The following is a 22,289-nucleotide window of genomic DNA, read 5'->3' as shown; positions in this document are numbered from 1 at the left end:
TGCCCCTTGGAAGACGCGACCTGACGGAAGCCGTTTAGGAGGCATCATGGGCTGATCGCCCCTGGATAAGAAGTATACATGGCTTTTATAAACACATTGAGGAGGATGGGGGAAGGATTACATATTTAACTATACACTGAGCAGAGAGGAACTGTAACTGCAATGCTCTCGGTGGGAGGAAGTGGGCAGGCTCAGGAGAGCTGAGGAAGCAGCTCCCACTGTACTGGCAAGGGGCAACTACAGGAAGCAGAAAGCCAAGTATTTCAGATATATTTCTTGTACAAAAAATCCAATTCACAACACACTATGCATTTCTGAGTAATACATACTGTATTTACTAACTATAACATTGATTTCAAAATGAATCAGAACCAGGGAATTGAACATATCACATTATCTTACAGCTAGCTGGTTGCATTTGAAGCATACTTGTCTACCTTATTTAGCAGCCTTCTTAAACCTGTGTGTGGGTAAGACCAGTGATTATATTTTAAGAAAGATATTAACCTTTCACCTGTGACCTGAGTGTTTTGTGCAGACTGTGTGATGTGATGACAGTACTTAGCAGTCATTTCCCAAGCCACCGCAGCTACATAACCTGTGATGAAAGCTGGTCGGCCATCTGTGTGCGGCCATCACCAGCCTCAGCATTCATATGTTAAAGAGAACCAGCCATACATGGGTTATATTGGTTCATTTTAATGTACCTTGATCCAAAGTGGAAGTCTTATCTTCCTGGGAATGTTTTGTTTCTTTGTTTAATATATATTGGCCGGAGGACGACTGCCAGTCGGCCGAAAACTAAACTTAGCCGCGGAGGGAGACAGGAGGGCACCGAAGGACCGGCACGGGCACAGGACGGCTGCAGGAGGCTTGGGAAAGCCTCAGGTAAGTGAATTTTTTTTTCGCCCACAGTTAAGGTTCCCTTTAAGCATGCTATGGACTGATTGATGTACATCCTGCTTCAACTGAAGGTAGTATAACCGAAAAAGAAAATAACCTGTACATAGACACTGCACCACCAGTTAAGTATATACGGTAACAAGCTTTTATTGAACAGTAGAAAAATCCATCTCATAAAAATATCTAAAAAGAGGTAAAACCACTAGAAAACACCTAAATAGACACATGATAATGCCATATTTATAACCTCACCTCTGGTCTATAATCAATACCTGTGCTGCAAAGAGTCCAAATTGAGGCTCAAAAAATGAGCCCCAAGTTTGAGCAAACGACTCAGGACGGACTAATATAGATACTTGCCTGTGATAAACCAGTGCTGGTGCACAAAGAGATATGTGAAGGCCCGAAGGAAGGTGAATTGATATGCTCAAAAACAGATCATATATAAATAAAGTGACAGGTAATTCATGATAGGCAGGCACACAGTGACTGATGGAGGATAAGAATAATAGTATACTATAGCGGCCCAGCATCACACAATGAGTAAGTATGGCAGCGATAGTTGCAGGCAGAGGGAGGCACAGAAACGCATGTGAGATGAATTTTTCTACTGTTCAATAAAAGCTTGTTACCTTATATACCTAACTGGTGGTGCAGTGTCTATGTACAGGTTCTTTTCTTTTTTGGTTATACTGACTATAATTCTCCTGTATTATTGCACACCTATTGCACGTATGAGTGCTGATGTCTCAACTATATTAATATAGCTTCAACTGAAGGTAGTGGTAATGGTTTGATGCTATGGAATCACGCTGAATGTAAACAGCTCCATTAAACAGCTCCATAAGCAATGAAACCCAGCAGTGCACGTCTTGTTCCTTCTTACATTTGATACCGATTGCATGTTATGTTGTTTGCATAATTCATACTATACACACAACGCATACAAAGTTTGTGTGATGCCCAGTAAAATGTATGAGCGTTGTGCACACGTAAATTTTACTGTTAGTGAATAGACCCCATTGATTCTGTGGGGATTCTGAGAAATTTAATAAGGTATCTATTATCCTTCCTGTTTTGGGTGTCACATGATCCTAATTACTATAACAATTTGTCTTTTACTATTTGGGGCTCCCTTGGGCTTCACTAATGTTTAGCATGAATTTATACATTAGACTTGCAGTTCAGTGCTTCTTACAGCAGATGGCAGCAGTCCTCCATACAAAAGTGCTAGTGTTACAATACAATAACATTTGGTCTGCTCTAAAAAACAAATGTGCCCATAGACCTAACGATTATGGGCAGATTCGACAAAGAGACAAATTTATCTCTAATCGAATCTGATAAGAAATAAATTTGTCTTTTTGTTGATTCTGCCCATACAGTACAGGCCGATTCCCGTTCGATTTCAACAGGAAATCTTCGGGGAATCGGCAATGCCGCTGCCCCCAATGTATAAATGTCCCCCACAGTGTGTGCATTTATACATTACCTGTCCTGTAGCAGCCTCCACACGGTGTCTGTAACCTCCGGGCGGCTCTCCGTACACGCTACTGGCGCATAGCGTCTGACATTGGCGCATAGCATCTGATGTCAGACGCTAGGCGCCAGTAGCGTGCACGGAGAGCCACCCGGAGGTTACGGACACCATGCGGAGGCTGCAACAGGACAGGTAATGTATAAATGCACACACTGGGGGGGCATTTATACATTGCAGCGGCGGGGGTTTCTTCATCTCGTTGCTCATTCCGAAATCGGCCGCTGTAACGCCGCACACCCAACCAACTCAACATTGGCCTGACATCTTGCAGCATGCGCGATCGACCATGCGACCAATTTCCGTCCTGAAATTGCTCGCTTTGTCGATCAGGCATGCACTTGGCAGCACCAATTTTCATCCAATTAGATTATAATAATCAAATTGGATGGTCAGTTGGCTGCCAAGTCGCCTGATGTATGGCCACCTTAAGAGCAGTTTCCAATTCAAGCTGAAATGCTAATTCACTCTAGACAGCCACTATATGTTACCCCTTTTCAGCTACCAACTGATCACCTTCCCTACTCAGTCCTGATCTAATTTCTTCGATCAGCTCAGTCGATGCCTTAACCACTTCAGCCTGCGGTTGTTTTCACCTCAATGACAGAAGCAATTTTCCCCTGTCAGTGCGCCTCCCATTCATCCGCCAATAACTTTATTACTACTGATCATACCTAAATGTATCTTGTTTTTCATGCCACAAATTAAACTTTTTTGGGGTTGATACTTGTTTTCAGTAATTATTTTCTATACATCTTATTTATTTATTTAAGTATTTATATAGCGCCAACATGTTACGCAGCACTGTACAGAGTATATTGTCTTGTCACTAACTGTCCCACAGAGGGGTTAACAATTTAGTCCTGACCACAGTCATATGTCTATGTACCGTATGTATTGTGTAGTGCATGTATCATAGTATATGGCCAATTTAGGGGAAGCCAATTAACTTATTGTAAGGATCCGCTCAGCTGGCTGCACAGGCAGACAGCTGTTTGACCATTCCTTATGTCTGAGGGATGCAGGTCTCTGGAAAGGAGACCTGGCTTCATCTTGCAACTTACAGAGTGCTTTGCTGAGGGATTTGCATACATGCAAATAGCCCAGCTGTCCCCTTTGAGGGCTGGCAGTATAAGAAGCTATGTTTCCCAGAGTCCTTGGCTGGTCATTCCTTCAGGGTTTGTTGAAACACTCCTAGAGTGTCAGCCATGCTATAGCTTGTCAAAGTTATCTTAGAGTAATTCCTGGGACTGCACTAGGCAGTTTCCCTAGTGCAGTTAGATTGTATATCTGTTTTGTCTGTCTGTTGCGATTGTCCTGTCCCAGCGGTGGTCGACAGGAAATCGTTCTGTTTGTCTGGGTGCTAACCGGAGCAGCGGTTGCTACCGGTAGTCCCTTCTGATCTGTCTTGCTTAGATCGCACTAGCCTCTAGCGGTAGTGGCAGTGGATCCTTCTGTTGTGGCTTGCCTGGATCACAGTAGCCTTGTGCTAGCGCTGTGGATCCTTCTGTTCTGTCTTGCCTGGATCGCACTAGCCTCTAACAGTAGTGGCAGTGGATCCTTCTGTTCTGTCTTGCCTGGATCGCAATAGCCTTGTGCTAGCGCTGTGGATCCTTCTGTTCTGTCTTGCTTGGATCGCACTAGCCTCTAGCGGTAGTGGCAGTGGATCCTTCTGTTCTGTCTTGCCTGAATCGCTCTAGCCTTGCGCTAGCGCTGTGGATCCTTCTGATCTGTTTTCTTGTTCCTGAGCTTAGATCGCACTCGCTCTGACGAAAAGAGCAGTGGATCTTTCCTCTCGTATTCCTGTTTTCCGTTTGTCTTTCTTGTCTGATATGAACGCTTGCTGTAGGCTCGGTGAGGTAACCGCTAAGCAAGCGCTCGCATTCTTTGTTTCGTGTTTGTCTGTCAGTGGTTAGTTAGGCGTGCTTGTCTCTGTTGTGCTTAACACGCAGAGACCGCGCTGTAAACGTGTTCGCTGTTGCGAATGAGTGCGGTGTTCGCGTTTGGTTAGCGTTTGTTATTTTCGTTACTTCTCATTGTCGTTTGCGGTGCCTTTGCTACTCTCGTGCCCTGTCTTGCTTAAGCCTTGTGTCACCTCTGGCAATCACCTCTCTCGCGATTGCGTTCCTACTTTTGTTTCTGCTGATGTGTGTTCACCGTCGCAGGGTCGCGACTAGATTGGTGAACACACATTCATCTTGTACCTGTGCTCTTTCTCTTTAAGGGCTGTTCAGTTCCGCATTGTCTTGATCTGTGCAATCCCCATCTGGCATCTGTGGCAGTGCAGCGGTTGTACTCATCTGCACTCCACAGCGTCATCTGCCGGTGGGAATTGCCCTCTACTGGTGCTTGCACCAATGCTGGGTTCCCCCCTTCATACACTTGTGGAGGATTTCCGCCGTCTCAGCGCACTAGGCGTTTTTTTTTATTCCGCATTCGTTACACTTATCTGTATGTTTTTGGGATTTGAGAGGAAACTGGATTGCCCAGAGGAAACCCACGCACACACAGTGAGAACATAAGAACTCCTTTCAGATGTTGTTCCTGGCTGGGATTCGAACCAGGGACCCAGCGCTGCAAGGCGAGAGCGCTAACCAACATGCCATCCCTAATAGTTTTAAAATAAGCAATGCCGCTATAAATAAACCCCACACATTTTAACCACTTGAGGACCGTGGGCTTTACCCCCCTTAAGGACCAGGCACTTTTTTTCCATTCAGACCACTGCAGTTTTCACGGTTTATTGCTCGCTCATACAACCTACCACCTAAATGATTTTTGGCTCCTTTTCTTGTCAATAATAAAGCTTTCTTTTGGTGCTATTTGATTGCTGCTGCGATTTTTACTTTTTATTATATTCATCAAAAAAGACATGAATTTTTTAACTTTCTGTGCTGACATTTTTCAAATAAAGTAAAATTTCTGTATACATGCAGCGCGAAAAATGTGGACAAACATGTTTTTGTTTTTGAAAAAAACCATTCAGTGTATATTTATTGGTTTGGGTAAAAGTTATAGCGTTTACAAACTATGGTGCAAAAAGTGAATTTTCCCATTTTCAAGCATCTATGACTTTTTTGACCACCTGACATGTTTCATGAGGGGCTAGAATTCCAGGATAGTATAAATACTCCCCAAATGACCCCATTTTGGAAAGAAGACATCCCAAAGTATTCACTGAGAGGCATAGTGAGTTCATAGAAGATATTAATTTTTGTCACAAGTAAGCGGAAAATGACACTTTGTGACAAAAAAAAAAAAAGTTTCCATTTCTTCTAACTTGCGACAAAAAAAAAATGAAATCTGCCACGGACTCACCATGCCCCTCTCTGAATACCTTGAAGTGTCTACTTTCTAAAACGGGGTCATTTGTGGGGTGTGTTTACTGTCCTCGCATTTTGGGGGGTGCTAATTTGTAAGCACCCCTGTAAAGCCTAAAGGTGCTCATTGGACTTTGGGCCCCTTAGCGCAGTTAGGCTGCAAAAAAGTGCCACACATGTGGTATTGCCGTACTCAGGAGAAGTAGTATAATGTGTTTTGGGGTGTATTTTTACACATACCGATGCTGGGTGGGAGAAATATCTCTGTAAATGACAATTTTTTAATTTTTTTTACACACAATTGTCCATTTACAGAGATCTTTCTCCCACTCAGCATGGGTATGTGTAAAAATACACCCCAAAACACATTATACTACTTAGTCTTGAAACCAAATGTCGCAAAATGACCTGTGAAATCCTAAAGGACTTTGGGCCCCTTAGCGTACTTAGGGTGTAAAAAAGTGCCACATATGTGGTACCGCCGTACTCAGGAGAAGTAGTATAATGTGTTTTGGGGTGTATTTTTACACATACCCATGCTGGGTGGGAGAAATATCTCTGTAAATGACAATTGTTTGATTTTTTTACACACAATTGTCCATTTACAGAGAGATTTCTCCCACCCAGCATGGGTATGTGTAAAAATACACCCCAAAACACATTATACTACTTCTTCTGAGTACGGCGATACCACATGTGTGACACTTTTTTGCAGCCTAGGTGCGCTAAGGGGCCCAACGTCCTAATCACAGGTCATTTTGAGGCATTTGTTTTCTAGACTACTCCTCACGTTTTAGGGCCCCTAAAATGCCAGGGCAGTATAGGAACCCCACAAGTGACCCCATTTTAAAAAGAAGACACCCCAAGGTATTCCATTAGGTGTATAGCGAGTTCATAGAAGATTTTATTTTTTGTCACAAGTTAGTGAAAAATGACACTTTGTGAAAAAAAAAAATCAATTTCCGCTAACTTTTGACAAAAAATAAAATCTTCTATGAACTCGTCATACACCTAACAGAATACATTGGGGTGTCTTTTTTCTAAAATGGGGTCAGTTTGTGGGGTTCCTATACCGCCCTGACATTTTACGGGCCCAGAACTGTGAGTAGTCTGGAAACCAAATGTCTAAAAATGACTGTTCAGGGGTATAAGCATCTGCAAATTTTGATGACAGGTGGTCTATGAGGGGGCGAATTTTGTGGAACCGGTCATATGCAGGGTGGCCTTTTAGATGACAGGTTGTATTGGGCCTGATCTGATGGATAGGAGTGCTAGGGGGGGTGACAGGAGGTGATTGATGGGTGTCTCAGGGGGTGGTTAGAGGGGAAAATAGATGCAATCAATGCACTGGGGAGGTGATCGGAAGGGGATCTGAGGGTTTGGCCGAGTGATCAGGAGCCCACACGGGGCAAATTAGGGCCTGATCTGATGGGTAGGTGTGCTAGGGGGTGACAGGAGGTGATTGATGGGTGTCTCAAGGTGTGATTAGAGGGGGGAATAGATGCAAGCAATGCACTGGTGAGGTGATCAGGGCTGGGGCCTGAGGGCATTCTGAGGGTGTGGGCGGGTGATTGAGTGCCCTAGGGGCAGATAGGGGTCTAATCTGATAGGTAGCAGTGACAGGGGGTGATTGATGGGTAATTAGTGGGTGTTTAGTGTAGAGAACAGATATAAACACTGCACTTGGGAGGTGATCTGACGTCGGATCTGCGGGCGAACTATTGGTGTGGGTGGGTGATCAGATTGCCCGCAAGGGGCAGGTTAGGGGCTGATTGATGAGTGGCAGTGACAGGGGGTGATTGATGGGTGGCAGTGCCAGGGGGTGATTGATGGGTGGCAGTGACAGGGGGTGATTGATGGGTGATTGACAGGTGATTGACAGGTGATCAGTGGGTTATTACAGGGAAGAACAGATATAACTAATGCACTGGCGAATTGATAAGGGGGGGTCTGAGGGCAATCTGAGCGTGTAGGCGGGTGATTGGGTGCCCGCAAGGGGCAGATTAGGGTCTGATCTGATGGGTAACAGTGACAGGTGGTGATAGGGGGTGATTGATGGGTGATTGATGGGTAATTAGTGGGTGTTTAGAGTAGATAACAGATGTAAACACTGCACTTGGGAGGTGATCTGATGTCGGATCTGCGGGCGATCTATTGGTGTGGGTGGGTGATCAGATTGCCCGCAAGGGGCAGGTTAGGGGCAGATTGATGGGTGGCAGTGCCAGGGGGTGATTGATGGGTGGCAGTGACAGGGGGTGATTGATGGGTGATTGACAGGTGATCAGTGGGTTATTACAGGGAAGAACAGATATAACTAATGCACTGGCGAATTGATAAGGGGGGGTCTGAGGGCAATCTGAGCGTGTAGGCGGGTGATTGGGTGCCCGCAAGGGGCAGATTAGGGTCTGATCTGATGGGTAACAGTGACAGGTGGTGATAGGGGGTGATTGATGGGTAATTAGTGGGTGTTTAGGGTAGATAACAGATGTAAACACTGCACTTGGGAGGTGATCTGACGTCGGATCTGCGGGCGATCTATTGGTGTGGGTGGGTGATCAGATTGCCCGCAAGGGGCAGGTTAGGGGCAGATTGATGGGTGGCAGTGCTAGGGGGTGATTGATGGGTGGCAGTGACAGGGGGTGATTGATGGGTGATTGACAGGTGATTGACAGGTGATCAGTGGGTTATTACAGGGAAGCACAGATGTAAATATTGCACTGGCGAATTGATAAGGGGGGTCTGAGGGCAATCTGAGCGTGTAGGCGGGTGATTGGGTGCCCGCAAGGGGCAGATTAGGGTCTGATCTGATGGGTAACAGTGACAGGTGGTGATAGGGGGTGATTGATGGGTGATTGATGGGTAATTAGTGGGTGTTTAGGGTAGATAACAGATGTAAACACTGCACTTGGGAGGTGATCTGACGTCGGATCTGCGGGCGATCTATTGGTGTGGGTGGGTGATCAGATTGCCCGCAAGGGGCAGGTTAGGGGCTGATTGATGGGTGGCAGTGACAGGAGGTGATTGATGGGTGGCAGTGACAGGGGGTGATTGATGAGTGATTGACAGGTGATTGACAGGTGATCAGTGGGTTATTACAGGGAAGAACAGATATAACTAATGCACTGGCGAATTGATAAGGGGGGGTCTGAGGGCAATCTGAGCGTGTAGGCGGGTGATTGGGTGCCCTCAAGGGGCAGATTAGGGTCTGATCTGATGGGTAACAGTGACAGGTGGTGATAGGGGGTGATTGATGGGTGATTGATGGGTAATTAGTGGGTGTTTAGGGTAGATAACAGATGTAAACACTGCACTTGGGAGGTGATCTGACGTCGGATCTGCGGGCGATCTATTGGTGTGGGTGGGTGATCAGATTGCCCGCAAGGGGCAGGTTAGGGGCAGATTGATGGGTGGCAGTGCCAGGGGGTGATTGATGGGTGGCAGTGACAGGGGGTGATTGATGGGTGATTGACAGGTGATTGACAGGTGATCAGTGGGTTATTACAGGGAAGCACAGATGTAAATATTGCACTGGCGAATTGATAAGGGGGGTCTGAGGGCAATCTGAGCGTGTAGGCGGGTGATTGGGTGCCCGCAAGAGGCAGATTAAGGTCTGATCTGATGGGTAACAGTGACAGGTGGTGATAGGGGGTGATTGATGGGTGATTGATGGGTAATTAGTGGGTGTTTAGGGTAGATAACAGATGTAAACACTGCACTTGGGAGGTGATCTGACGTCGGATCTGCGGGCGATCTATTGGTGTGGGTGGGTGATCAGATTGCCCGCAAGGGGCAGGTTAGGGGCTGATTGATGGGTGGCAGTGACAGGAGGTGATTGATGGGTGGCAGTGACAGGGCGTGATTGATGGGTGATTGACAGGTGATTGACAGGTGATCAGTGGGTTATTACAAAGGAGCACAGATGTAAATATTGCACTGGCGAATTGATAAGGGGGGTCTGAGGGCAATCTGAGCGTGTAGGCGGGTGATTGGGTGCCCGCAAGGGGCAGATTAGGGTCTGATCTGATGGGTAACAGTGACAGGTGGTGATAGGGGGTGATTGATGGGTAATTAGTGGGTGTTTAGGGTAGATAACAGATGTAAACACTGCACTTGGGAGGTGATCTGACGTCGCATCTGCGGGCGATCTATTGGTGTGGGTGGGTGGGTGATCAGATTGCCCGCAAGGGGCAGGTTAGGGGCTGATTGATGGGTGATTGACAGGTGATCAGGGGGATAGATGCATACAGTACACGGGGGGGGGGGGGGTCTGGGGAGAATCTGAGGGGTGGGGGGTGATCAGGAGGGGGCAGGGGGGGATAAAAAAAAAATAGCGTTTACAGATAGTGACAGGGAGTGATTGATGGGTGATTAGGGGGGTGATTGGGTGCAAACAGGGGTCTGGGGGGTGGGCAGGGGGGGGTCTGAGGGGTGCTGTGGGCGATCTGGGGCAGGGGGGGGAGAAATCAGTGTGCTTGGGTGCGACATAGGGTGGCTGCAGCCTGCCCTGGTGGTCCCTCGGACATTGGGACCACCAGGGCAGGAGGCAGCCTGTATAATACACTTTGTAAACATTACAAAGTGTATTATACACTTTGTATGCGGCGATCGCGGGGTTAACATCCCGCCGGCGCTTCCGTATGGCCGGCGGGATGTTGCGGCGGGTGAGCGGAGACAGGCGCCGGCGGAGGATCGCGTCACGGATGACGCGATCGCTCCGCCCATGCCCTTACAAGGACCGCCGCCTTTGGGCATGAGCTGGTACTTGCGGGCTCTACTTCCCGGCCGCCCCTGTGCGTTAGGCGGTCGGGAAGTGGTTAATGATGTTCCTAGTACAATGTATGGCGACAATATACTGTATTATTTGGAAATAAAGGTGTATTTCTTCTGTCTTGTGGGTTTTTTTGTATCCGGTCAATAACTACAAGCCATTATCTGCTAGCTTAACAGTAGTATACCCTCATAACATGCATTTTAAAAAAGCTGAGTCCCTAAAGCAACAAGTTTTTTTTTAACTGTTTGTGTTTGTTTGGTAACTGGGGGTGGAGGGGAGGGAGACGGGATTAATGTTAATAATTTTTTATTAAAATATATCCTGACTATATATTTAGGTTTTTCGCCACTAGATGGCGCTACAAACTCTATCTCGGGTTAGGCCTTGTTTCCATCTGTGTGCTTCTGTCCTCTTCTGTCCGCTTTTCAGCAACATGCAACATGCATCAATCTGTAACATTGATGTGCTGATAAAAAGCAGACAGAAGTGGACAGAAGTGCACTTAGTGGAAATGAGGCCTTACCAGGAAGTGTTAGATTTTTATTTTTTACTTTCACTATTATTATTGGACATGGACCCTGATTGGGGTCATGTACATTCATTCCAGGCACTGCGATTGGCTCGGGGAACACTAGTTACCTTTCACCAATTGCCGCCATGTAAATGCAAACGGGATGACTTGAGCGGGTTATACAGACAGAATAAAGTGGTTAAGGTAGCCATACAGTGGGGTGTCCCGTGCTTTTGTTGGTCTCCGATCTGTTTCAGACCAAACAGCAGGTGTTAGCGGTGGCAGAACCAAATCCACGGGAAACGGTGAGTCAGTGAGGTTTCTATAGATTTGGGGCGTTTGTTGTGCCACCATGATACAGTTGCGGAAAAATGCCACAGTTCGGGATTTTGCATTTGTGGTCCAGTTCATGTGCGCTGCATTTGTGTTCTGATTGACAATGTGAACGCATCCTATTAATAACTAAGGATGCGTTAGGAGTTATTAATAGGATGCGTTCACCATCCAATTTTGCATTTTTCTGTATTCTGGAAAATGCTGTGTTTTTTCCTGCAGTGTGAATGAGGCCTTAATATTTTGTTCTTGACAAGTTATTATCTGCAAAAATGTTTAAACGTTCAGAGTGGTTCTCTTCTCAGTAGTCTGGCAAATTACCAGGAATTACAGTAAAACCCCATTATCCGGCACCAATGGGGATTGGCTGATGCCGGAAAAGTGTAGTTTCTAGATGCTTGAGATTCAATGTTAAAAATAGGCCTAGCTAAAAACAGTAGTATACCCCATACTGTATACTTACCATAAACTCTATATTCATGTTGAAATACATTAATTAAAAAAATTAGGACAAAGGATGGACTTTACTTAAAGGGACACTTCAGTCAGGAATAAAAAATCAGTATACCTTTCCTGCAGCTTCTACCAGCCCCCTGCAGCCATCCTGTGCCCTCGCAGTCACTCACGGAGCCTCCGCTCCCCCGCCGCCAGCTAGTTATGGTTTTGCTGACAGGCCCGACAGACCTGGCCACTCGTATTCTTCACGTTCCAGTCCGCAATAGCATCCTACGCCTGTGCAGGACGCTATTGAGGATGGGAACATGAAGAAGGATACATGTGGCCAGGCCTGCGCAGGCACAGAAAGCCCGCCAACTCCCTGTCAGGGCCTGTCAGGGAAAATGAAATAGCTGGCGGCGGGGGATAGGAGAATCCGTGAGTGACTGCGAGGGCACGGGAAGGCTGCAGGGGGCTGGTAGAAGCCCCAGAAAAGTAAAACTAATTTTTATTCCTGGCTTAAGTGTCCCTTTAATGTAACAGAGGCAGGGGTGTAACTGGGGGGAGCAGCCTCTGTAACTGCAGGAGGGTGTAGAGGTGTGGTGGGGGGGGGGGGGACCCAACTACTAGCCTTCCCTTTGTCTGATATTCCAGATCCATAGCTCCCAACTGTCCCTTTTTCGGAGGGACAGTCCCTTTTTTGGAGCACTGTCCCTCTGTCCCTTTTTCACCCTCATTTGTCCCTCTTTCAGGACTTTGTCCCTCTTTCTATATAAATATGTATATTAACCTCCTGAGCGGTATGGACGAGCTCAGCTCGTCCATCACCGCCGGAGGCTGCCGCTCAGGCCCTGCTGGGCCGATTTTCTTCAAATAAAGTGCAGCACACGCAGCCGGCACTTTGCCAGCCGCGTGTGCTGCCTGATCGCCGCCGCTCTGCGGCGATTCACCGCGAGCAGCGGCAAAAGAGGGTCCCCCCAGCCGCCTGAGCCCAGCGTAGCCGGAACAAAAAGTTCCGGCCAGCGCTAAGGGCTGGATCGGAGGCGGCTGACGTCAGGACGTCGGCTGACGTCCATGACGTCACTCCGCTCGTCGCTATGGCGACGATCTAAGCAAAACAAGGAAGGCCGCTCATTGCGGCCTTCCTTGTTTATTCTGGGCGCCGGAGGCGATCGGAAGAACGCCTCCGGAGCGCCCTCTAGCGGGCTTTCATGCAGCCAACTTTCAGTTGGCTGCATGAAATAGTTTTTTTTTAATTAAAAAAAAACCCTCCCGCAGCCTCCCTGGCGATCTCAATAGAACGCCGGGGAGGTTAATATGCCAAAAATGTGTTTAATTGACTCTAAACTTTATTTCCATCCTTTATATTGATATATTAATAATTTTAGAATGTTACTATGAAGGAAAATTAGCCAAGATAGAAAGGACCACTGTGGTTTGAATTATAAAACAACATATTTTTCTTATGAAATCTTTATGGTATGCGTGACTAGGGTTGTGGTGGGGGCGTGGCAAGGGGTGTGACATGGGCGTGGCTTAAGTGTCCCTTTTTCTCATCTCAAAAAGTTGGGAGGTATGCAGATCAGGTGTTTTTGTGGATACACATGTTATGGGTGTGGAGATCCTGATGGCCATGTTTGTTTTATGAGCCTTGTAAGATGGGCAAAGGAAGAGGCAAAGTTGTGATTAAGGGGCACCTTCAAAGTTTTGCTGGGGAGCCCCATGATTTGAAGTTATGCCCCTGAACAGAGGTTTATTACTGTATAAAGAAGTGTAAAAATAGATTTATGTATTGAGCAAGGCCAGCATTTTTTCTGGTTGCTTGAGACTTGTGGTTAACTGAGTTAAGGATAACGTTTTTTCTGTTGTCAGAGATCTTCAATGTATGGAAGTTAGGTGGCCTATTCTACAAATGCTATCTGACTCTCCCAACCAAGCATAACCCTGTCACTCTATTGATATTAAAGTTCTAGGCAAGGATAAAACACTTGTGGGAGGGGGGATCAGACAACTGACTGGGGAACATGAAAAAGCCTTGAAGATAACTTTGGAAGAGCAATTCATTTTTTTAAATGTCAGTTGTGGTTCAATGCCCAATCCAATGAACTCTGCGACAGAAAGCCACAGAACAGGGTGGTAATCCCGTACCTAAATGAGTTTCATGCAGTAGCTGCTACATACCTCTCTGAGGTATATTGTTGTTTTTAGGGTCTAAACATTTTTTATGGCTTTTAGACCTTAAATCTGGAAATGATAATAACGCCAGGGAGGTTAAGATAGTGAAAAATGGTCACAATATACAAAATACAAAAAAATACAAGTTGTTTGGGCAATTTATACAGGCACTATACTCACTCACATGGCCTTATCATGCCTTTTACCATAAATTTGATCTGTGCAAAGAACGTGCTGCTATTACTAAATAAACTACACACAACTTAGTAATCTGTGGGAATATTGAAAAGTTGTAGCAAACATACAGAGAGTGCAGAATTATTAGGCAAATGAGTATTTTGACCACATCATCCTCTTTATGCTTGTTGTCTTACTCCAAGCTGTATAGGCTCGAAAGCCTACTACCAATTAAGCATAATAGGTGATGTGCATCTCTGTAATGAGAAGGGGTGTGGTCTAATGACATCAACACCCTATATCAGGTGTGCATAATTATTAGGCAACTTCTTTTCCTTTGGCAAAATGGGTCAAAAGAAGGACTTGAGAGGCTCAGAAAAGTCAAAAATAGTTAGATATCTTGCAGAGGGATGCAGCACTCTTAAAATTGCAAAGCTTCTGAAGCGTGATCATCGAACAATCAAGCGTTTCATTCAAAATAGTCAACAGGGTCGCAAGAAGCATGTGGAAAAACCAAAGAGCAAAATAACTGCCCATGAACTGAGAAAAGTCAGGCGTGCAGCTGCCAAGATGCCACTTGCCACCAGTTTGGCCATATTTCAGAGCTGCAACATCACTGGAGTGCCCAAAAGCACAAGGTGTGCAATACTCAGAGACATGGCCAAGGTAAGAAAGGCTGAAAGACGACCACCACTGAACAAGCACACAAGCTGAAACATCAAGACTGGGCCAAGAAATATCTCAAGATTGATTTTTCTAAGGTTTTATGGACTGATGAAATGAGAGTGAGTCTTGATGGGCCAGATGGATGGGCCCGTGGCTGGATTGGTAAAGGGCAGAGAGCTCCAGTCCGATTCAGACGCCAGCAAGGTGGAGGTGGAGTACTGGTTTGGGCTGGTATCATCAAAGATGAGCTTGTGGGGCCTTTTCGGGTTGAGGATGGAGTCAAGCTCAACTCCCAGTCCTACTGTCAGTTTCTGGAAGACACCTTCTTCAAGCAGTGGTACAGGAAGAAGTCTGCATCCTTCAAGAAAAACATGATTTTCATGCAGGACAATGCTCCATCACATGCGTCCAAGTACTCCACAGCGTGGCTGGCAAGAAAGGGTAAAAAAGTAGAAAAACTAATGACATGGCCTCCTTGTTCACCTGATCTGAGCGCCATTGAGAACCTGTGGTCCATCATAAAATGTGAGATTTACAAGGAGGGAAAACAGTACACCTCTCTGAACAGTGTCTGGGAGGCTGTGGTTGCTGCTGCACGCAATGTTGATGGTGAACAGATCAAAACACTGACAGAATCCATGGATGGCAGGCTTTTGAGTGTCTTTGCAAAGAAAGGTGGCTATATTGGTCACTGATTTGTTTTTGAGATGTTATATTAGTTTCACTGGTAAAAATAAATAATTGAAATGGGTATATATTTGTTTTTTGTTAAGTTGCCTAATAATTATGCACAGTAATAGTCACCTGCACACACAGATATCCCCCTAAAATAGCTCAAACTAAAAACAAACTAAAAACTACTTGCAAAAATATTCAGCTTTGATATTAATGAGTTTTTTGGGTTCATTGAGAACATGGTTGTTGTTCAATAATAAAATTATTCCTCAAAAATACAACTTGCTGTGAGGATCTGCGTGGCTGCCTGCGCAGGCAGGCAGCCTTTTGACCACTGTTCAGGTCTGCATTCTGCAGGTCTCTGGAAGAGAGACATTTTGTCAGTTGTGCAGCTTGCTGCTGAGGAATTTGCATATGTTTGTCATGCAGATTGCCTAGCCACATCCCTTGTGGGCTTGCTCTATAAAGAGCTATGTTTCCCACAGTAAGTTGCTGGTCATAAGAGTTAGTTCTGTGTAACACTCGCCTGGAGTGTCAGCCTTGCTCTTTGTTTGAAGATTAGCCTAGAGCAGGGGTGCCCACACTTTTTCGGCTCGCGAGCTACTCTTAAATTCGCTGAGGCCAGGAGATCTACCGATGTTTCAAAGGCAACCGTCCCCCCCCCCCCCCCCCCCCCCGGAGCCCCCCTGCAAAGGTAGTTAGGTATAGGTGCCTTCAGTATAGGTTAGCTTTAGTGTAGGTTAGCTGGATCCCTTAGTGTAGGTTAGCTGGGTGCCCTTAGTGTAGGTTAGCTGGGAGCCCTTAGTGTAGGTTAGCTGGGTGCCCTTAGTGTAGGTTAGCTGGGTCCCTTAGTGCAGCCTTAGTGTAGGTTAGCTGAGTGCCTCAGTGTAGGTTAGGTGGGTCCCTTAGTGCAGCCTTAGTGTAGGTTAGCTGGGTGCCTCAGTGTAGGTTAGCTGGGTCCCTTAGTGCAGCCTTAGTGTAGGTTAGCTGGGTGCCTCAGTGTAGGTTAGGTGGGTCCCTTAGTGCAGCCTTAGTGTAGCTTAGCTGGGTCCCTTAGTGCATCCTTGGTGTAGGTTAGCTGGGTCCCTTAGTGCAGCCTTAGTGTAGGTTAGCTGGGTGCCTCAGTGTAGGTTAGCTGGGTCCCTTAGTGCAGCCTTAGTGTAGGTTAGCTGGGTGCCTCAGTGTAGGTTAGCTGGGTCCCTTAGTGCAGCCTTAGTGTAGATTAGCTGGGTCCCTTAGTGCCTTAGTGCAGTCTTAGTGTAGGTGAGCTGGGTCCCTTAGTGCAGCCTTAGTGTAGGTTAGCTGGGTGCCTCAGTGTAGGTTAGCTGGGTCCCTTAGTGCAGCCTTAGTGTAGGTTAGCTGGGTGCCTCAGTGTAGGTTAGGTGGGTCCCTTAGTGCAGCCTTAGTGTAGGTTAGCTGGGTGCCTCAGTGTAGGTTAGGTGGGTCCCTTAGTGCAGCCTTAGTGTAGGTTAGCTGGGTGCCCTTAGTGTAGGTTAGCTGGGTGCCCTTAGTGTAGGTTAGCTGGGTAAAGGAGCCCGGGTGCACGCAACTTACCTCCCTCCAGCTCCAGCGATGGCGTCCTGGCTTCACCCCCTCAGCCGCGGCTGCCTGGAGGGCAGATATGCAGTTCGGCGGCTGAGGTAGGCTCCGGCGGGCAGCGTGAGTGAAGGCGGAAGTGTCGTCTCCAGCGCCGCCCCCCAGCCATGACACTGCGTCACCGCCCCTGGGCTCTCAGCCGCGCCTCGCGCCTCTCTCCTCCCCGCGGCCAGCAGCAGAATCTGACAGGACGCGGCCGACTGGCTGCGCTCTTAAAGCTGCTGGCTGCTAAATTCAATGGGACGCGGCCACGAGGCCGCGATCTACCAAACAGGCGGTCGCGATCTACCGGTAGATCGCGGTCGACCTATTGGGCAGCCCTGGCCTAGAGTAATTCCTGGGACTGCACTAGGCAGGTTTCCCTAGTGCAGTTAGGATTGCATATCTGTTTTGTTTGTCTGTTGCGATTGTCCTGTCCCAGCGGTGGTCGACAGGAAATCGTTCTGTGTGTCTGGGTGCTAACCGGAACAGCGGTTGTTACTGGTAGCCCCTTCTGATCTGTCTTCCTGGATCGCACTAGCATCTTGCGCTAGTGCTGTGGATCCTTCTTGTCTGCTACTCTGTACCTGGATCGCACTAGCATCTTGCGCTAGCGCTGTGGATCCTTCTGTTCTGTCTTCCTGGATCGCACTAGCCACTTTCGCTAGTGCTGTGGATCCTATCTCTCGCTTGTTCATGTTTTTGTGTGTCTGTCTTGTCTGCTACGAACGCTTGCTGGAGGCTCGGTGAGGTAACCGTTAAGCAAGCGCTCGCGTCCTCTGTTTCGTGTTTGTCTGTTGGTGGTTAGTTAGGCGTGCTTGTCTCTGTTGTGCTTATCACGCGGGGACTGCGCATAAACGCGTGCACTGTTGCGAATGAGTGCAGTGTTCGCGTTTAGCTAGCGTTTGTTATTTTCCGTATCTCCTCATTGTATGATTTGCTGTGCCTTTGCTACTCTTGTGCTCTGCCTTGCTGTAGCCTTGTGTCACCTCTGGCAATCGCCTCTCTCGCGATTGCGTTCCTGCTTCCTATCTGCTGTTGTGTATGCACCGTCGCGGGTTGGCGACTAGTTTGGTGCACACACATACAATCTGTCGCTTTGCTCTCTCTCCTTCAGGGCTATCTTGCCCTGCGTTCTGTCCCTTCGTGCAATTCCTGTCTGGCATGTGTGGCAGGGCAGAGGAGCTTCCTCTGCACTCCACAGCTCCCCCTGTCGACAGGAATTTCCCTCTACAGGTGCATTGCACCTTTTGCTGGGTTCCCGCAAATTACACGCTTGTGGAGGATTTCCGCAGTGTCAGCGCACGTCTTGTGCGCTGATCACGGAGAGAATTCCTCAATCGTTACACTTGCCTAATAATTCTGCACTCCCTGTAGTGTGCAGACTTTGTGAAGGAGTGTCCCTTTAAATGGCTGCCCAGCCCTCGTCAGTAGCATGTCAGAGCTTCTAAGTTACTTGTGTGAGTGGTGTCAGTGGTCACTATTTATAGATGCGCATTGACAGTGTTTTGGTCCCGTGCTTACCAGCAGTAGCTAGGCCCTATTTTCAGCACCTGAATGGACACAAACTATCATGTCAGGTAACTGTGTGTCTGACAGCACGTAGCACAACGGGCTACCAGAGGCACTCTCACGGGTCAGCACACTATGAGAAGACGTGTCTGAGGTAAGTTGCTGATACAAAGCCACTTTGGATGCTGGTTGTGTGGTTTTAGAACATGCCTAATAGACGTATTCAACAGGGACTTTAAATTCTAACACCTGAATATAAATGTGTTCCTTTCAGTAGAGAACAGTTTACAATTCAGATTCCAATTTGGGCTCCACTTGAGCAGTAGCGAGGACACTTTGCAGAATCCAGTAATGTGGCGTCACCAGCAGCTGCCCTTCACAGAGCCGCTATCAAGAGTTTGATCAGAGCAAGCTGCTTAAAACTAACATCTTACTGGCTGCCTTGAGTCTCAGCCCTTGCCTTACCCTTGTATCAAATGACATACGAGGCGTTTCACATGACCTTTGTAACTTCATCTTCCTCACCTTTTACTATATAATACCTTTGAAGCACATATGAAGCATAAATGCACTAACAGTAGCATGAGAAAAGCAATGATTTCTTTTCTTGTTTTGCTTAACTACATCACCCCACTTTAAGCACTTTTTATTTTTTACTTTCACAGTGTTGAAAGTGATTTACATAGTAGAAACGTCCAGAAAATAAAGAGATTAGAAGAGTTACAGGGGAAATTTAATTCCTTATGGTCTAAATGTGATAGCAAGATATATTTTAAGTATGTATGTAGTTATAGGTATATTCTGACATAAGACAACTCTGAAGAACAGAGATTATGATTGCATAAGTAAATGTGAGCATTGCAAGAAGATAACTAACAAAAATGCCAAAGCAAATTCTTGTGATTTTGGAAGTAAAAATGATGAAACAACTAAAACAGTAGCTTGAAAGACAGTAGAAAGGAGGTCGGCCTGACTTGAAGATCCAAGGTGTCTGGACATAATGCACATGTCACTATGAGCACAGAGTAACTTTGTCAAGGTCATGAAGACCTGAAACAGTCTCTCTTTCACTCTCTCACTAGATATGTATTATATTAGTGAATCAGGCCCTGTTACAAGTGGATAGGTTGCTTAAAGCAACATTTCATAAATGTGTTTTTAGTATTAGGTAAGAAGGAAAAAGCTTGTTTGCATGGTAGTTTTTATTGCTGAATGTGACTGTGACCAACCCTCAATGAAAACAGAAAAGCAATATTTGTACAGTGCAACCCAGACACCCGAACAGGAAAGCCCTGGGTGTCGCCAGGGAGAACAGGGGTGGAGGAAAAAATGCTTACTTACTTTTCCTGTGCATGACAGCATGTGTATTGCCCATGTTCTGCTCAGTAATCTTCCCATTACTAGCTAATATTCATGAGCTACTTATGTATTGTTCCTTTAATGGGTGCACTTCCTTTGCACATCACCAGTCTTGCTTTTCCCCATTGTCATGTATGGCCCCAGTATTATTATTATTATTATTATGTGTTTATATAGCACTCACTGACATCTTCTGCAGCGTTTTTACATACTGTATATACTCGCATGTTCCTCAGAGGAGCTTACAATCTAATCCCTACCACAGTCCCTACCTATTGTCTTATGTTACTATTGCAGTCTACAGGTGCCCATTAATAATACAATCTTGATTGTACAATTTTACCAAAGTGAATATACTTTGAATGGATACTTTAGGTAGTCTTTCATACTTCACAGAAGTGGAAAGAATGTACAATCAAGATTGTATCATTAGTGGGTACCTTAAGACCATTTTTTGGGGGTAACTAACTAATTAATTAATTAATACTGTTTGTTTTTGGGTGTGATGCTAGGTACACATGTTGCGTTTTTGCGGTCATTAAATGTGTTCGATTGATAATTTCCGTCATGTCCGATATTACTTTTGATTATTTTACAGCTTGATTTCTCATAGAAGTGAATGGAAATTGATAAGAAAAGATAAGAGAATAGAGCGGAAAATCGAGCGGAAAAAAAACAAATTGAAAATCAATCGAACGGGAAATCGACCGAAAAAAAAACGCATCGTGTGTACCCAGCATGAGAGGAAACTCATGCAAACATGGTGAGAGCATACAAACTCTATGCAGATAGTGCCCTAGTGCAGATTTGAACCATGGACCCTAGCTCAGCAACCCAAGAGTGCAATCCACTACGCCACCATGCCAACCCATACTGTATATTTTACTCTGTAGCTACCTTATGGCTATGTTTTGCCCCAAAACATAGGGTTTTTAAACCCTGCTACAAAGCGCGATTCATAGGTTTGCAATGACAGTAACTGTGTATGCGCTTGCATGTGTTATGGTTTAGTGGGTATAACTGGGCTGGGAAAACACCTGGACTCCAGGACTTCTGCACAATACAACAGAGCCGAGCTTGGGCACCTCGTGCACAGGCAATGGACAGTATGTTTTCAGACTCCATGAAGTATGAAAACATACTGTGTAAAAAACAGATAAAACCGGTTAGAACGAGATAAAGGGGGAACTGCAATAAAACAGAACATGTTATTTTGAACTAGAATAACCCCAAGGTAGCTCAAGAGTAACCCCAAAGCTCAACAGCAGGGATCAGATGGGAAATGAACAGTAATCTCACTATACAGTGGCTTGCAAAAGTATTCGGCCCCCTTGAAGTTTTCCACATTTTATCACATTACTGCCACAAACATGAATCAATTTTATTGGGATTCCACATGGAAGACCAATACAAAGTGGTGTACATGTGAGAAGTGGAACGAAAATCATACATGATTCCAAACATTTTTACAAATAAATAACTGTAAAGTGGGGTGTGCGTAATTATTCAGCCCCCTGAGTCAATACTTTGTAGAACCACCTTTTGCTGCAATTACAGCTGCCAATCTTTTAGGGTATGTCTCTACCAGCTTTGCACATCTAGAGACTGAAATCCTTGCCCATTCTTCTTTGCAAAACAGCTCCAGCTCAGTCAGATTAGATGGACAGCGTTTGTGAACAGCAGTTTTCAGATCTTGCCACAGATTCTCGATTAGATTTAGATCTGGACTTTGACTGGGCCATTCTAACACATGGATATGTTTTGTTGTAAACCATTCCATTGTTGCCCTGGTTTTATTTATAGGGTCGTTGTCCTGCTGGAAGGTGTACCTCCGCCCCAGTCTCAAGTCTTTTGCAGACTCCAAGAGGTTTTCTTCCAAGATTGCCCTGTATTTGGCTCCATCCATCTTCCCATCAACTCTGAACAGTTTCCCTGTCCCTGCTGAAGAGAAGCACCCCCAGAGCATGATGCTGCCACCACCATATTTGACAGTGGGGATGGTGTGTTCAGAGTGATGTGCAGTGTTAGTTTTCCGCCACACATAGCGTTTTGCATTTTGGCCAAAAAGTTCCATTTTGGTCTCATCTGACCAGAGCACCTTCTTCCACATGTTTACTGTGTCCCCCACATGGCTTGTGGCAAACGGCAAATGGGACTTCTTATGCTTTTCTGTTAACAATGGCTTTCTTCTTGCCACTCTTCCATAAAGGCCAACTTTGTGCAGTGCACGACTAATAGTTGTCCTATGGACAGATTCCCCCACCTGAGCTGTAGATCTCTGCAGCTCATCCAGAGTCACCATGGGCCTCTTGGCTGCATTTCTGATCAGCGCTCTCCTTG

General features: G+C 46.1%; 1 protein-coding gene across 3 annotated transcripts in view; it reads left to right on the top strand.

Annotated features, from left to right (window-relative positions):
* The window catches only part of PERM1 (PPARGC1 and ESRR induced regulator, muscle 1), a 619,718-nt gene that overhangs the window by 574,502 nt on the left and 22,927 nt on the right, over positions 1 to 22,289 (top strand). Inside the window, exon 1 of one of the 3 annotated variants that reach the window (XM_068240728.1) lies at positions 18,574 to 18,744. The exons of the other annotated variants lie outside the window; for them this stretch is intronic. The gene's annotated coding sequence lies outside the window, so the exon portion shown is untranslated. Of the gene's footprint in view, positions 1 to 18,573; positions 18,745 to 22,289 lie in introns of those variants that run through there. 3 annotated transcript variants of the gene reach the window in all.

Source organism: Hyperolius riggenbachi, chromosome 6 (assembly GCF_040937935.1).
Source record: "Hyperolius riggenbachi isolate aHypRig1 chromosome 6, aHypRig1.pri, whole genome shotgun sequence".
Classification (NCBI taxonomy): domain Eukaryota; kingdom Metazoa; phylum Chordata; class Amphibia; order Anura; family Hyperoliidae; genus Hyperolius; species Hyperolius riggenbachi.
This window is presented reverse-complemented; position numbering and strand designations above follow the sequence as displayed.